This window comes from Heterodontus francisci, chromosome 12 (assembly GCF_036365525.1).
Source record: "Heterodontus francisci isolate sHetFra1 chromosome 12, sHetFra1.hap1, whole genome shotgun sequence".
In the NCBI taxonomy this organism is placed as follows: domain Eukaryota; kingdom Metazoa; phylum Chordata; class Chondrichthyes; order Heterodontiformes; family Heterodontidae; genus Heterodontus; species Heterodontus francisci.
The window spans coordinates 51,035,336-51,050,948 of record NC_090382.1 but is presented as its reverse complement, the minus strand read 5'-3'; positions in this window follow the sequence as shown (position 1 = coordinate 51,050,948).

Sequence of the window (15,613 nt, the reverse complement as noted above, 5' to 3'; positions counted from 1 at the left end):
TGGTATGGATTGCCAAAAGAAATTCAGTCTGACCAGGGGTCAAATTTCATGTCAGATATGTTTCAGGAGGTCATATGTACTTTGGGAGTGAAGCAGCTTATCACCCACAGTCACAAGGTGCTTTGGAAAGATATCACCAAACTCTAAAGAGCATGATTAAGGCCTATTGTTTTGAGTGATCACGTGATTGGGATAAAGGGATATCATTTTCGTTTTAGCAACCAGGGACACAGCAAATAACTTCACTGGTTTCAGTCCATTCAAATTGGTCTAGGGGCATGAGGTTAGGGATCATAGAATAGAATGGTTACAGCACAGAAGGAGGCCATTGGGCCCAACATGTTTGTGCCAGCTCTCTGTGTGAGAAACTCAGTTAGTATCATTCACCTTTTCCCCATAACCTTGCAAATATTTTCCTTTCAGATAACTGTCTGATTCCCTTTTGAAAACCACAATTGAATCAGCCTGCACCATACTCTCAGGTAGTGCATTCCCAATCCTAATCACTTGCCGCCTGAAACAAAGTGGTTTAGGGAGGTAATTCCAGAGTTTAGGGCCCAGGCAGTTGAAAGCATGACCACCAATGGCAAAATAATTAAAATCAGATAAAGCTGATTTTTTTACTGTTTGCAGCATTAAATTCTCATATATTGAGTTACATTGAATCTATAGTCCAGAAACGTGCCATTCTGCCCAACTCGTCTATGCCAGCATTTATGCTCCACACGAACCTCCTCCCACCCCTCTTCATCTAATCTTATCATTGTATGCTTCTATTCCTTTCTGCCTCATGTGCTTATCTAGCCTCCCCTTAAATGCATCTATGCTAGTTGTCTCCACTACTCCTTGTGGTGGCAAGTTCCACATTCTAACCACTCTCTGGGAAAGAAGTTTCTCTTGAATTCCCTATTGGATTTATTAGTAAATATGCTGTATTTATGATCTCTAGTTTTGGACTCCCCCACAAGTGGAAACATTTTCTCCATGTCTACTGTGTCTTATACAAAAAAGGAATCTTACATTCCTCATTATTTCATGATATATAAATTGAAAACAATGGCGATATCCTTGTTACCTTTTTAGTTACTGCAGTGAATGGTTTGTTCCACTAGATGGTGCAGTATGGCCTGATAACCAACGTACAGTTTTAACACTGAAGCTCAGTCAAGCACATTATATGTTGGGTGCTTCTTTTCTCCATCAGTCTAAGATAAAACTTAAGTAACAAAGTTAAAAGGACAGGATCCAATATGTTAGCCTGCACAGGCTGTGGTTTGTAACTAAAAATAAGCCTAATTGGATATTCTGTTTTAAATACATTGAACAACAAAGGAAATGTTTACATTTTCTAATTATTGCAAGATTCTCCCTCAACTGTGACCTCTTTCAGTTAGACTGATAGGGTGGTTTAAGCATCTTGATGATTTGGTCTGTTACAACTGATTACAAGAATTCAAGATTTTCAAAAAGTTCGTCATAGCACTGAATTTTCACAGGAGGGCTGGCAATATGGTAAGAGAAGGTGAAGGGAGGGAGGCCTGATGTCTTCTCGCCGTCATGGCATATTGCCATCTGCAGGAACCGAGTGGCGCAGCTGCTCACCAGGTGGCCAACTGAGCCACTTCAGTGGCCAATTCAGGGTCACTTGCTGCCCCGCGGGCATTTTTTTGTCCATGTCAGGATGGCCTGCCACCACATGGGGAGATCACTAGGGTTTCCCAGCAGTATCTGGGGGGTGGGTGGGCGGGGGAGGGGGGGATTTTGCAGAGTTGGGACCCTCCTTCATGGGGGCTCTGTGGCCTATGGATTGGCTGCCCCAGCTGAAATGGCTGAAATGGCTGCAATGGCTGCAATGGCTGCCCCTGCTGAAATGTCACTGCTGGCGCACCACGGTGCCCTCCCCCACCAACTCCAACGATTGACACGGCCTGCCCCGTCTTTGCCAGCCAAACTCACTACTCTTCAAGGGCGCCCCATCATTGAGGCACCTTCAGCTTGGAGCTGCAGGCTCTGCACTGGCCACTGCTGAGCTTCTGGCCCTCTGATTGCTCTGGAAGTGTAGGGCCGGGTTGTCATCCTCAAATGGATTGGCTCCCATCAGAGAAATGCCGCCCCAGAGTCCTGTCACCTGCCGCAGTAGGGACGTCTCCTGCTTTCATCCCCAGTAGCCAGGCTTCCAGGTAAGCCGGACAATTCAGCCCATAGAATCATGGGGGGAGTTTTATGCTCTCCCCTGCAGCGGGTTTGGAGATGGGGAGAGCATAAAATTGGGTGGGATGGTGGTGGGTGGGGATACTACTCCCTTCTCGCCCTGCTGCCAATTGAGGCCCTTAACTGGGCAATTAATTCCCAATTAAGGGCCTCATCCTGCTGCTCCAATTAGCCGTGCAGTGGGTGGGCCCATCGCCACATGGAAAGCACAATACGAAAAATCATGTGAGTTGTTTCCAGGCTCTGGCGTTGGGAGATGGTGCGGGGTTGGTGGTGGAGGTCCCTCGTTTAAAAGCACTTAGTGCCTGAGTGAGGGACCCGGCATCAGGAAGGGGGGGGGCCTGCAGACAGCCACCCCCTTGCCCTTGCTGTCTACCCCACTGCACTCCCCTCCCCGCGACCTCCAGCCCGCAAGACCCCTTCCACCCTGACGTAACTGTGGCCTGGGTCCAGCGACGCTCCTGGGCCTTGGGCAGTTGCTCCACCGGTAGAAGCCACGACGTCCACAGTGACGCAGTTCAGTGGAAGAGCTGCCAGCCTCTGATTGGCTAGCAGCTCTCCGAGGGCAGGACTTCTGGTGCTGGGGTCTTTGATCCCATGGAAGGCCTGCTGCTGTCCACTTAAGTGCCTAATTGGCACAAGAGTCAGTGGGCCTTCCGTAGAAGAGGCGCCGCGGGGTTCTCGGTGTTGCTTTTTCTGGGTGTCAAGACCCCTGACGTGAGCATAAAAATCCCACCATAGAGACATTACAACACAGAAGGAGGCCATTTGGCCCATCTTTGCTGACTCTCTGTAGTTGCAATCCAGTCAGTCCCATTCCCCAGTTTTATCGTCGTAGCCCTGCAAGTTTATTTCCCTCAAAAACCCATCCAATTTCCTTTTGAAATCATTCATCGTATCTGTTTTCACCACCCTCATAGGCAGTACGTTCCAGATCAATACCAATCACTGTAAAAAGTTTGACCTCACATTCACCCTGCATCTCTTGCCCAAAACCTTAAATCTGTGTCACCTAGTCCTTGTACCAACAGTTGTTGGAAACAGCTTTTCTTTGTCTACCTTATCTAAACCTGTCATAATTTTGTATACCTCTATCAAATCTCCCTTCAACCTCCTTTGCTCCAAGGAGAACATCAGGTTCTCTAACTTAACCTTGTAGCTAAAATCTTTCATCCCTTGAACCATTCCGGTAAATCTCCTCTGCACCCTCTTGAGGACCCTTACACCCTTCCTAAAGTGTGACCACAACTGGATGCAACACTCCAGTGATAGCCTAACCAGAGCTTTTTACAGGTTGAGCTCAACTTCCCTGTTTTTGTACTCATTACCTCTATATTTATGAAGCTCAAGATCTCATATGCTATGCTAACCACTCTCCCAATATGTCCTGCCACCTTCAAAGATCGATGCACATGAACCGCCAGGTCCCTCTGTTCCTGCACACTCTTTAGTATTGTGCCATTAAGTATATATTATCTTTCTCTATCCCTTCTGCCAAAATGCATCACCTCACACTTCTCTGTATTAAATTTCATTTGTCAGTTGTCTGCCCGTTCTGCTAGCCTATCCATGTCCTGTTGCAGTTGATTTGTGTCATCCTCACTGTCTGCCACACCTGCAAATTTGATAATGTTGGAAAATTTTGAAATTTTACTCTGTATTCCAATATCCAAGTCACTTATATAAATTCAAAAAAGCAGAGGTCTTAGCACCAAACCTTGCGGAGCACCACTGTCTACCATTCTCCAGTCTAAAAAACAACCATTTGCCACGACTCACTGTTTTCTGTCCTTCAGCCAATTTTTTTTATCCAAGCTGTCTCTGACCTTGCTATTCAATGAAACTCAATTTTGTTTACTAGCCTTTTATATGGAAATTTGTCAAATGCTTTCTTGAAATTGACATAGACAACATCCATTGTGTTCTCTTCATCAACCTTCTCTTTTACTTCATCAAAAAAGTCAACAAAAAAAAAACAAAAAAAATTAGTGAAGCATGATTTTCCAAATCTATGCTGGCTCTCCTTAATTAACTCAAATCTCGACAAGTGCCTGTTAATTTTTCCCTGATTGCTGTTTCTAAAATCTTGTTAAACTGACCTGACTGTAGTTACTAGGAATGTCCTTATACCCTTTCTTGTATAAGGGCAGTGCATTTGCCATTCTCCAATCTCTGGGACCTCCCCCGTATCTAGAGAAGATTGGAAGATTATGGCAAGCCCTTCCGCTATCTCTATCCCCACTTCCGTTAGCAAATGGGATGCAAGCCAACCAGACCCAGTGACTTATCCACACTAAGCATAGCCGGCCTTTCCAGTACATTCTGCCAATCAATTTTCACCCTATCAATTACCTTTACCATCTCCGCTTCTACCGATATTTTGTCAACATCCTCTTCCTTAATAAACATCGATGCAAAGTACTCATGAAGTATTCTAGCCTTGCCCTGCACCTCTAAGCATGTATCATCATTGGTCAAAAATAGAACCCACTCCGCATCTTACTATCCACTTACTATTTACATGCTGGTAGAAAATTTTTGTGCTCCCTTTTATGTTAACTGCCATTCTGAACTCATATTCTCTCTTTGCCAGTCTTATTTTCCACTTTACTTTTCCTCTCAACTTATTGCATTTAGCCTGGCTCTTGCTTGAAGACTTCACCTGACATGTATCATACACCCTCATTTTATGTTTCATCATATTCTCTATCTCCCTTGTCATCCAAAGTGCCCTAGCTTTGGTTCCCCAACCTTTCGCCCCTTGTTGGAATATACCCAGCTTGTAACTGAAACATCTCCTCCTTAAAGATCACTTATTGTTCTGAAACAGGTTTTCATGTCAATCTTTGGTTCCATTTTACTCTGGCTAGATCTTCTCTCATCCCATTGAAGTTAGTCCTCTTCCAATTTAGAAGTTCTACTTTAGATTGTTCCTTTCTCTTCTCAATTATTAATCTAAATCTTATGATATGATGATCATTCTTACCAAATGTTTGCCCACAGACACTTAGTACACTTGGCTCACCTCATTCCCCAGCACCAGGTCCAGCTTCTTAGTTGGTCAAGGACGATGTCCAGAACACATTTCAGAAATTCCTCCCCCGACTTTCCCTTTACTCTAACATTATTCCAATCAATATTTGGGTAATTAAAGTCCCTCAATATTACCGCTCTATAGTTATTGCACATCTGTGACATCCCTGCAGATTTGCTCCTCTATATTTCTCTCTCTCTCTCACTGTTTTGAGGCATATATAATACCCCACTCTAACCAAAAGCTTCTGTCCTTGTCCCCTCAAGGACATCCTCCCTTTCCAACACTACATTGTCTGCCCTAATGAGTACTGCCACCCACCTCCCTTTTCTCCTTTCCCATCTTTTATTTATTTATTTATAGATACAGCACTGAAACAGGCCCTTTGGCCCACCGAGTCTGTGCCGCCCAAGAACCACCCATTTATACTAACCCTACAGTAATCCCATATTCCCTACCACCTACCTACACTCGGGCAATTTACAATGGCCAATTTACCTATCAGCTGCAAGTCTTTGGCAGTGGAAGGAAACTGGAGCACCCAGCGAAAACCCACGCAGTCACAGGGAGAACTTGCAAACTCCGCACAGGTAGTACCCAGAATCGAACCTGTCCCTGGAGCTGTGAAGCTGCTGTGCTAACCACTGCGCCACTGTGCTGCCTTTTCTGAACAATTTTTATCCTTGAATGTTAAGCACCAGTCCTCATCATTTTTGAGCCATGTTTCTGTAATTGCCACTACATCATATTCCCATACCATTATTTGTGCTTGTAGCTCATCAACCTAATTCACCACATTTTGTGCGTTCACATACATTCATCCTAAATCTACCTTTGTATTCCTCATAGTCCTTCTTAGTCTGCTCCTATCTAAAATGGTACTATTTCCTTCTCTAGTACTTTCCAACCCTCACTTTGTGTATCTTATTTCTCTTTTTTACTCCATATGCTGGTGCCCATCCCTCTGCCAATTTAGTTTAAACCCTCCCCAACCACTCTAGTGAACCTCCCCATGAGGACTTTGGTCCCAGTCCTGTTGAGATGCAACCCATCCCTTTTTAATAGGTGTCTCCTGCTCCAGAACTGGTCTCAATGCCCTAAGAATCTAAAGTCCTCCCTGCTGCACCATGCCTCAAGCCATGCATTGATCCTCCCTATCGTCCTATTTCTCAGTAGCCTGCAGTAATGGGAGTAATCCACAGATTACTAACTTTGATCCTACTTTTTAACCTCTGCCTAGCTCTTGAAAGTCTGACCACAAGACTTCAATACCTCCCCTCTCTATGCTGCTGGTATCGGCATGTACCACAACTTCTGGCTCACTCCCTTCCCCCTACAGAATGTTCTGCACCCGCTCTGTGATATCCTTTACCCTGGCACCAGGGAGACAACACACCATGTGGGACTCATGATGATGGTTACTGAAATGTCTGTCAGTCTTCCTAACGATGGAATCTCCTATAATGACTGCATTTCTACTCTTTACTGTTTCCCCCTGTGCAGTCCCTTGCCCATTGGTGCCATGGTCTGGACTACAATCCTTCAAGGTGTCATCACTCATGGCAGGCTCCAATGCTGAGTACCAATTTGAGAGTAACACACACCCCGAAGACTCCTGCACTTTCTGCCTCTTCCTACTCTTCTGGATCACCACCCATTTATTATCCTGAACTCTTACTGCCTATGAGGTGACCACCTCCTGGAACGTATGATCTAGGAAACTGTCATTCTTCCTGATGCTCTACAGTGACTCCAGCTGCCCCTAAGGCTCGGAAATCCTGAGCTCAAGTTCAAGCAGCTGGAGACACTTCCTACACACGTAGTTCCCCCAAGACACATGAAGTGTCCTGAAGTTCCCACCTGGCTCAGGAATTGGAAGCAACATCTATTCAAAAGGTCTCAGCTGCCCATCCATGGATCTAAAAAAATCGCTATTCCCTCTTTTAGAACCTAATAAGAACCCTGTATAAACTATTAATTTTAATTAATGCCTTTAGACTTGCTCTATGCTAATACTCTTAATTCACTTACTGTTATAATGACCCCAATGAAAATTTTATGAATTAGTTTCTGAGCTATAAATTTAACAGTCTTTTATAGTTTCCTGGTCCTAGTTTACACAACTGCCCTAGTTTAAAGATAAAAAAAACTTTTAAAGACTCACCAACCAATCACCTACCTGCTATCATGTGATATCACTCCTTGCTTTCTTTGGAATACACCATGGAAGGTCTGTACTCTTCCCCTGCTCCGATTTATCAGCCACTGTTGCTGCATCCAATCAGTCTGCTCTTCTACCGCTTTGATTTATCACCGCTGGTGCTGTTGCTGCCTCCAATTAGTCCTTGCTCTTTCCCCACTCTGATTTATCAGTCACTGCCGCTGTTGCCTCCAATTAATCTGTGCTCTTCCTGCGCTGATTAGTTTGCTGCTGTTGCTGCTCCCTCCAGACATTTACATTCAAGTTCCTTTGACAGGATTTTGGAAAGCAAAGGCAAAAGTCATAAATTTCCTTGGGAATTCTCCGAATCACCCACTCTCTCCGAAACTCGTGATAGCTGTTTTTTTGCATGTGGGCGGAGCAGCCCAGACATATCTCAGAAGTGGTGCAAACGATTGAGGAAATTTGCACACAGCAACGTTTTGGCATAAAACAAGTTTAAATCAATGTACTAGTTATTAAACAGCATCATCCAATTTTGATCATCAGTTCAACATTGACTATCTTCTGTTAAGGGCCCCACCTTAGTTTTAACAATTTTTCTGATTGATATTCTGTACTTTTAAAATGCACATGTGGGGCTGGATTTTACCTTAGGCGGATGGGAATTCACCACCAACGTAAAAATTGGTGGCGAACCTGCTTCTACCTAGCCTGGGGATCTGTCCTGCATTTTACGCGTCCTCAGGCTTTAATTGTTCTGAGGCAGGACTTCCACCCACTGCTGGGACTGCAGCTCAGCCGACGCCATGGATCCAGGAAGGAAGGTAAGTTGGGCTTGCCTCACCAGGCAGATTTGTCCTTCCCTGGTGAGGCTGGAGTGGTCGTTTGGGGGAAGGGGGGGCATTTTGAGTCCCGGGGGTGGGTTGGGAGGTGGGGACGGCCCTCATTCGGGTACCTCCGGCACACGTAAAGACCGGCAGCTATTACTGGGCGGCCTTACACGTCCCGAGCAAGCCCACTTGCCACGGGGAAAATACCCATGGAGGTGGGGCGAGTGCCCTTAAATGGCCAATAAGTGGCCACTTAGGAGCCTTGATTGGCATTGGGCGGGTGGGCCGCTCCCCCACCCCTCCCCCCGGCCCAGTCTGACTGCCGTAAAGTTGACCGGAGGCGGGGGTTGGGTGGATAGGCCTCCCAGAGCCTCCGCTCAATTTTATGCCACCCCGACGCCACCATCCGACCCTCTGGGGCAGTGTAAAATTCAGTCCATGAAGTTTTTGAGATTTTTTTCCCTCATACTCCATCTTGGCTTTTCTTATTCAATTCTTAACCTCATTTTACTTCTCATATTTTCCTATAGTTTTCTCATTATTATTCTTCTAGTCCTCACAGACTATTCTTCAATTTTAATTAGTTTCCAACCTCTTTATTTATCCATAGCATCCTGAAACTGCAAGTAGTTTCCTTACTTTTTAAAGGAATATATTTATTCTTTAACGTTGCAGCGTAATTTTAAAAAACATCCCACTGTTGCTCTATACTCCTATGTGCCCATTTCTCTTTCCACCTTACCTCAGCTAGTTCATTCATCTTTCTATAATCTGTCAGAATCCAAGCTGCTTTTCTAATTTTTGTACTGATTTGTTCCCTTTCTAATCTGGTGGATTATATGCCAAATGTTGCAAATGCTATGATGCATTTTTATAAAGCTTGTTGTCAAATAAATCAAGCTATGTTCAATAGTTACAAATAAAATTGTATTCATGCACTTTCTGAAGTTGAACAAGAACTTAGAATATAATGTGCCTTTGACTTAAACAAAGATCTCAAAGTATTTTACAGGAGAATGGAGAATACGGAGTGCTAAGTGGGAGAGAAATTAGGGAAATAGTCCACAGCACAATTGAGGAGGTAAGTTTTGATGAGCCTTTTGAAGATGGGAGACAGACAGCAAGGTGGAAAGGTGTAGGAAGACATTTCCAGAGGGACACAGAGTAGCTGAATTGAGAGAGTAGATAGGGTGTACAGCTGGAGAACATTGCAGAGGTAGTTTAGAATGAGACCCTGAAGGGATTTCACAAGTAGGACGAGGATTTCAAAATGAATGTGTTGGTAGATGGGAAGTCAATGGAAGTCAACGAGGACAAAGATGTTAGGTGTGTGAAACTCTTAATATGGGTCAGTTGCAAATGGAACAAAGAACAAAGAACAGTCCAGCACAGGAACAGGCCATTCGGCCCTCCAAGCCTGCGCCGATCATGATGCCTGTCTAAACTAAAACCTTCTGCATTTCCGGGATCCATAATCCCTCTATTCCCATCCTACTCATGCATTTTTCAAGATGCCTCTTAAACGTCGCTATCGTACCTGCTTCTACCACCTCCCCCGGCAACAAGTTCCAGACACTCACCACCTCTGTGTAAAAAACTTGCCTCGCATATCCCCTCTAAACCTTGCCCCTCGCATCTTAAACCTATGTCCCCTAGTAACTGACTCTTCCACCCTGGGAAAAAGCTTCTGACTATCCACTCTGTCCATGCCACTCATAACTTTGTAAACCTCTATCATGACGTCCCTCCACCTCCGTTGTTCCAGTGAAAACAATCCGAGTTTATCAAACCTGCCCTCATAGCAAACACCCTCCAGACCAGGCAACATCCTGGTAAACCTCTTCTGTACCCTTTCCAAAGCCTCCACATCCTTCTGGTAGTGTGGTGACCAGAATTGTACGCAATATTCCAAGTGTGGCCAAACTAAGGTTCTGTACAGCTGCAGAATGACTTGCCAATTTTTATACTCTATGCCCCGACCAATGAAGGCAAGTACGCTGTATACCTTCTTGACTACCTTATCCACTTGCGTTGCCACTTTCAGTGACCTGTGGACCTGTACGCCCAGATCTCTCTGCCTGTCAATACTCCTAAGGGTTCTGCCATTTACTGCATACTTCCCACCTGTATTCGACCATGCAAAATGCATTACCTCTCATTTGTCCGGATTAAATCCATCTGCCATTTCTCCACCCAAGTCTCCAACCCATCTATATCCTTCTGTATCCTCTGACAATCCTCATCACTATCCGCAACTCCACCAACCTTTGTGTCATCCGCAAACTTACTAATCAGACCAGCTACATTTTCCTCCAAATCATTTATATATACTACAAACAGCAAAGGTCCCAGCACTGATCCCTGCAGAACACCACTAGTCACAGCCCTCCATTCAGAAAAGCACCCTTCCACTGCTACCCTCTGCCTTCTATGACCGAGCCAGTTCTGTATCCATCTTGCCAGCTCACCTCTGATCCCATGTGACTTCACCTTTTGTACCAGTCTGCCTGGAGGGACCTTGTCAAAGGCTTTACTAAAGTCCATGTAGACAACATCCACTGCCCTTCCTTCTTCAATCATCTTCGTCACTTCCTCAAAAAACTCAATCAAGTTAGTGAGACACGACCTTCCCTTCACAAAACCATGCTGCTTCTCGCTAATAAGTCCATTTGTTTCCAAATGGGAGTAAATCTTGTCCCGAAGAATCCTCTCCAATAATTTCCCTACCACTGATGTAAGGCTCACTGGCCTGTAATTTCCTGGATTATCCTTGCTACCCTTCTTAAACAAAAGAACACCATTGACTGTTCTCCAGTCCTTTGGGACCACACCTGTAGCCAATGAGGATACAAAAATGTCTGTCAAGGCCCCAGCAATTTCCTCCCTTGCCTCCCTCAGTATTCTGGGGTAAATCCCATCAGGCCCTGGGGACTTATCTACCTTAATGTTTTTCAAGATGCCCAACACCTCCTCCTTTTTGATATTGACATGACCCAGACTATCTACACTCCCTTCCCTAGACTCATCATCCATCAATTCCTTCTCTTTGGTGAATACTGATTCAAAGTACTCATTTAGTACCTCGCCCATTTCGTCTGGCTCCATGCATAGATTCCCTCCTCTGTCCTTGAGTGGGCCAACCCTTTCCCTGGCTACCCTCTTGTTCTTTATATATGTATAAAAATCCTTGGGATTCTCCTTAATCCTGTTTGCCAATGACCTTTCATGACCCCTTTTAGCCCTCGTGACTCCCTGCTTAAGTTCCTTCTTACTTTCTTTATATTCCTCAAGGGCTTCATGTGTTCCCAGCCTTCTAGCCCTTACGAATGCTTCCTTTTTCTTTTTGACTAGGTTCACAATATCCCACATTATCCAAGGTTCCCGAAACTTGCCAAACTTATCCTTCATCCTCACAGGAACATGCCGGTCCTGGATTCTAATCAACTGACGTTTGAAAGACTCCCACATGTCAGATGTTGATTTACCCTCAAACAGCCGCCCCCAATCTAAATTCTTCAGTTCCTGCCTAATATTGTGATAATTAGCCTTCCCCCAATTTTGCACCTTCACCCGAGGACTACACTTATCCCTATCCACAAGTATCTTAAAACTTACGGAATTATGGGCACTGTTCCCTAAATGCTCCCCTACTGAAACTTCGACCACCTGGCCGGGCTCATTCCCCAATACCAGGTACAGTACGGCCCCTTCCCTCGTTGGACTATCTACATATTGTTTCAAGAAGGCCTCCTGGATGCTCCTTACAAATTCTGCCCCATCCAAGCCCCTAGCACTAAGTGAGTCCCAGTCAATATAGGGGAAGTTAAAATCATCCACCACAACAACCCTGTTGCTTCTACATCTTTCCGAAATCTGTCTACATATCTGCTCCTCTATCTCCCGCTGGCTGTTGGGAGGCCTGTAGTAAACCCCCAACATTGTGTCTGCACCCTTCCTATTCCTGAACTCTACGCATATTGCCTCGCTGCATGATCCCTCCGAGGTGTCCTCCCACAGAACAGCTGTGATATTCTCCTTAACCAGTAATGCAACTCCCCACCCCTTTTACATCCCCCTCTATCCTGCCTGAAGCATCTAAATCCCGGAACATTTAGTTGCCAATCCTGTCCTTCCCTCAACCAGGTCTCTGTAATAGCAACAACATCATAGTTTCAAGTACTAATCCAAGCTCTAAGTTTATCTGCCTTACCTGTTATACTTCTCGCATTGAAACAAATGCACTTCAGACCACCAATCCCGCTGTGCTCCGCAACATCTCCCTGCCTGCTCTTCCTCTCAGTCTTACTGGCCTTATTCACAAGTTCCCCCTCCGTTATTTCAACTGCTGACCTACTGCTCTGGTTCCCACCCCCCTGCCACACTAGTTTAAACCCTCCCGAATGATGCTAGCAAACCTTGCAGCCAGGATATTTGTGCCCCTCCAGTTTAGATGCAGCCCATCCTTCTTGTACAGGTCCCACCTGTCCCGGAAGAAATCCGAATGATCCAGATATCTGAAACCCTCCCTCCTACATCAGCTGTTTAGCTACGTGTTTAGCTGCACTATCTTCCTATTTCTAGCCTCACTGGCACGTGGCACAGGGAGTAATTCCGAGATTACAACCCTAGGGGTCCTGTTTTTTGACTTACTACCTAACTCCCTGAACTCCCCCTGCAGGACCTCGTCACTCTTCCTGCCTATGTCATTCATACCAATGTGTACCACAACCTCTGGCTGTTCACCCTTCCCCTTCAGAATGCCCCCTGCCCATTCAGAGACATCCTTGACCCTGGCACCAGGGAGACAACATACCATCCTGGAGTCTCTTTCACGTACACAGAAGTGCCTATCTGAGCCCCTGACTATAGAGTCCCCTATAACTATTGCTCTTCTGCGCTTTGTTCCTCCCTGCTGAACAACAGAGCCAGCGTGGCTCTGGCTGTTGCTGTTGTTTTCCCCTGATAGGCCATCCCCCCCAATAGTATCCCAAACGGTATACTTGTTAGAGAGGGGGACAGCCACAGGGGATTCCTGTACTGACTGCCTGCCCCTTCTAGCGGTCACCCATCTGTCTGCCTGCACCTTGGGCGTAACTACGTCTCTAAAACTCCTGTCTATGATGCTTTCCGCCACCTGCATGCTCCTAAGTGCATCCAATTGCTGCTCCAACCGAAACATGCGGTCTGTGAGGAGCTGCAATTGGGTACAATTCCTGCAGATGTAGTTGTCCGGAACACTGGAAGCTTCATGGACCTCCCACATCTCACAGGTGAAGCATTTTACCCCTCTAACTGACATTTCTGGGGTGCTTTGTCCATTTCACTGAAGGAATCCCACAATTTATATGCAAATTTCCAGGTTACACTTTCATCTTATTGGATCAAGTTTATAAAAAACACAATTCAGAACTCTAGCTATGAACACTGAGGAAAATATAGAATCATAGAAAGTTTAAGGCACCGAAAGAGGCCTCTTGGTCCATCGTGTCTGTGCCGGCTGATAAACAATCCACCCAGTCTCATCCCACCTTCCAGCATTTGGTCCGGAACCCTGCTGAGTACGGAACTTCAGGTGCATATCCAGACTCCTTTGAAATGAGTTGAGAGTTTCTGCTTCAACTACCCTTTCAGGCAGTGAGTTCCAGACCCCCACCACCCTCTGGGTGAAAAGATTTTTCCTTATCTCCCCTCTAATTGTTCTACCAATCTCTTTAAATGTATGCCCCCTCGTCACTGAACTCTCTGCTAAGGTGAATAGACCTCCACTCTATCCAGACCCCTCAAAATTTTGTACATTTCAATCAGATCTCCCTTCTCTGTTCCAAGGAGAACAACCCCAGCCTTGCTAATCATTCCTCATTTTTCCATTTTTCCAGCCCTGGCAACATCCTTGGAAATCTCCCCTGTACCCTCTCTAGTGCAATTACATCCTTTCTGTAATTAGGTGACCAGGACTACACACAGCACTCAAGTTATGGCCAAACCAATGAGTTATACAGTTCCAGAATAACCTCGGCTAATAAAGGAAAGGAATCCATATGCCTTCTTAACCACCTTTTCAACCTGTCCTGCTACCTTCAGGGATCTGTGGACATTCACTCCAAGGTCCCTCACTTCCTCTACACTTCTCAGTATTTTCCCATTAATCGTGTATTCCTTTGCCTTGTTTGACCTCCCCAGATGTATCACCTCACACTTCTCCGGGTTGAATTTAATTTGCCACTTTTCTGCCCACTTGACCAGACCATCAATATCTTCCTGCAGCCTACAGCTATCCTCCTCGCTATCTACCACATGGCCAATCTTTGTGTCGTCTGCAAACTTCTTGATCATGCCCCCTACATTTTTGTTCAAATCATTAATATACACCACAAAAAGCAGGGGACCCAGTCCTGAGCCCTGCGGAAGGCCACTGGAAATGACTCTTCAGTCGCAAAAACACCTGTGAACAGTTACCCTTTGTTTTCTGCCACTGAGCCAATTTTGTATCCACCTTGCTGCATTTCCCTGGTCTGCCATGTGGGACCTTGTCAAAAGCCTTGCTAAAATCTATGTAGACCACATCAATGCACTACCCTCATCTATCCTCCTTGTTACTTCTTCAAAAAATTTGATCAAGTTGGTCAAACAAGATCTTCCCTTAAGAAATCCATGCTGACGACCTGTGCCTTTCGAAGTGACAGTTTATCCTGTCTCTCAGAATAGATTCCAATAATTTGCCCACTACTGAGGTTAGACTGACTGGCCTGTAGCGATTCGGTCTATCCCTCGCTCCCTTTTTAAACAGAGATACAACGTTAGCAGTTCTCCAATCCTTCAGCACCACACCTATATCCAGTGAGGACTGGAAAATTATGCTTGGACTTTCTTCTGTTTCCTCTCTGGTTTCTTTTAACAGCCTAGAATACATTTCATCTGGCCCTGGTGATTTATCAACTTTCAAGGATGCTAATCCCATTAATACTTCCTCTCTCCCTATGTTTATCACATCCAATACTTCACACCCCTTTTCCTTCACTACAATATCTGCATCGTCCCCCTCTTTTGTGAAGACAGACACAAAGTATTCATTAAGAACAATGCCAACATCTTCCGCCCTGACACATAGGTTACCTTTTTGGTTTTTTATGGGCCCTACTCTTTCCTTAGTTATCCTCTTACTCTTAATGTATTGATGAAACATCCTTCGGTTCACCTTGATCTTGCTTGCCAATATTCTTTCATGCCCTCTTTTTGCTTTCCTAATTTCCTTTTTGATTTTCACCCCTCCACTTTCTATACTCCTCTCAGCTTTCTGTAGTATTGAGTTCTTGCTGGTTGGACATAAGCTTTCCTTTTCTGCCTTATGTTACCCTGTAAGCTCCTTGACATCCA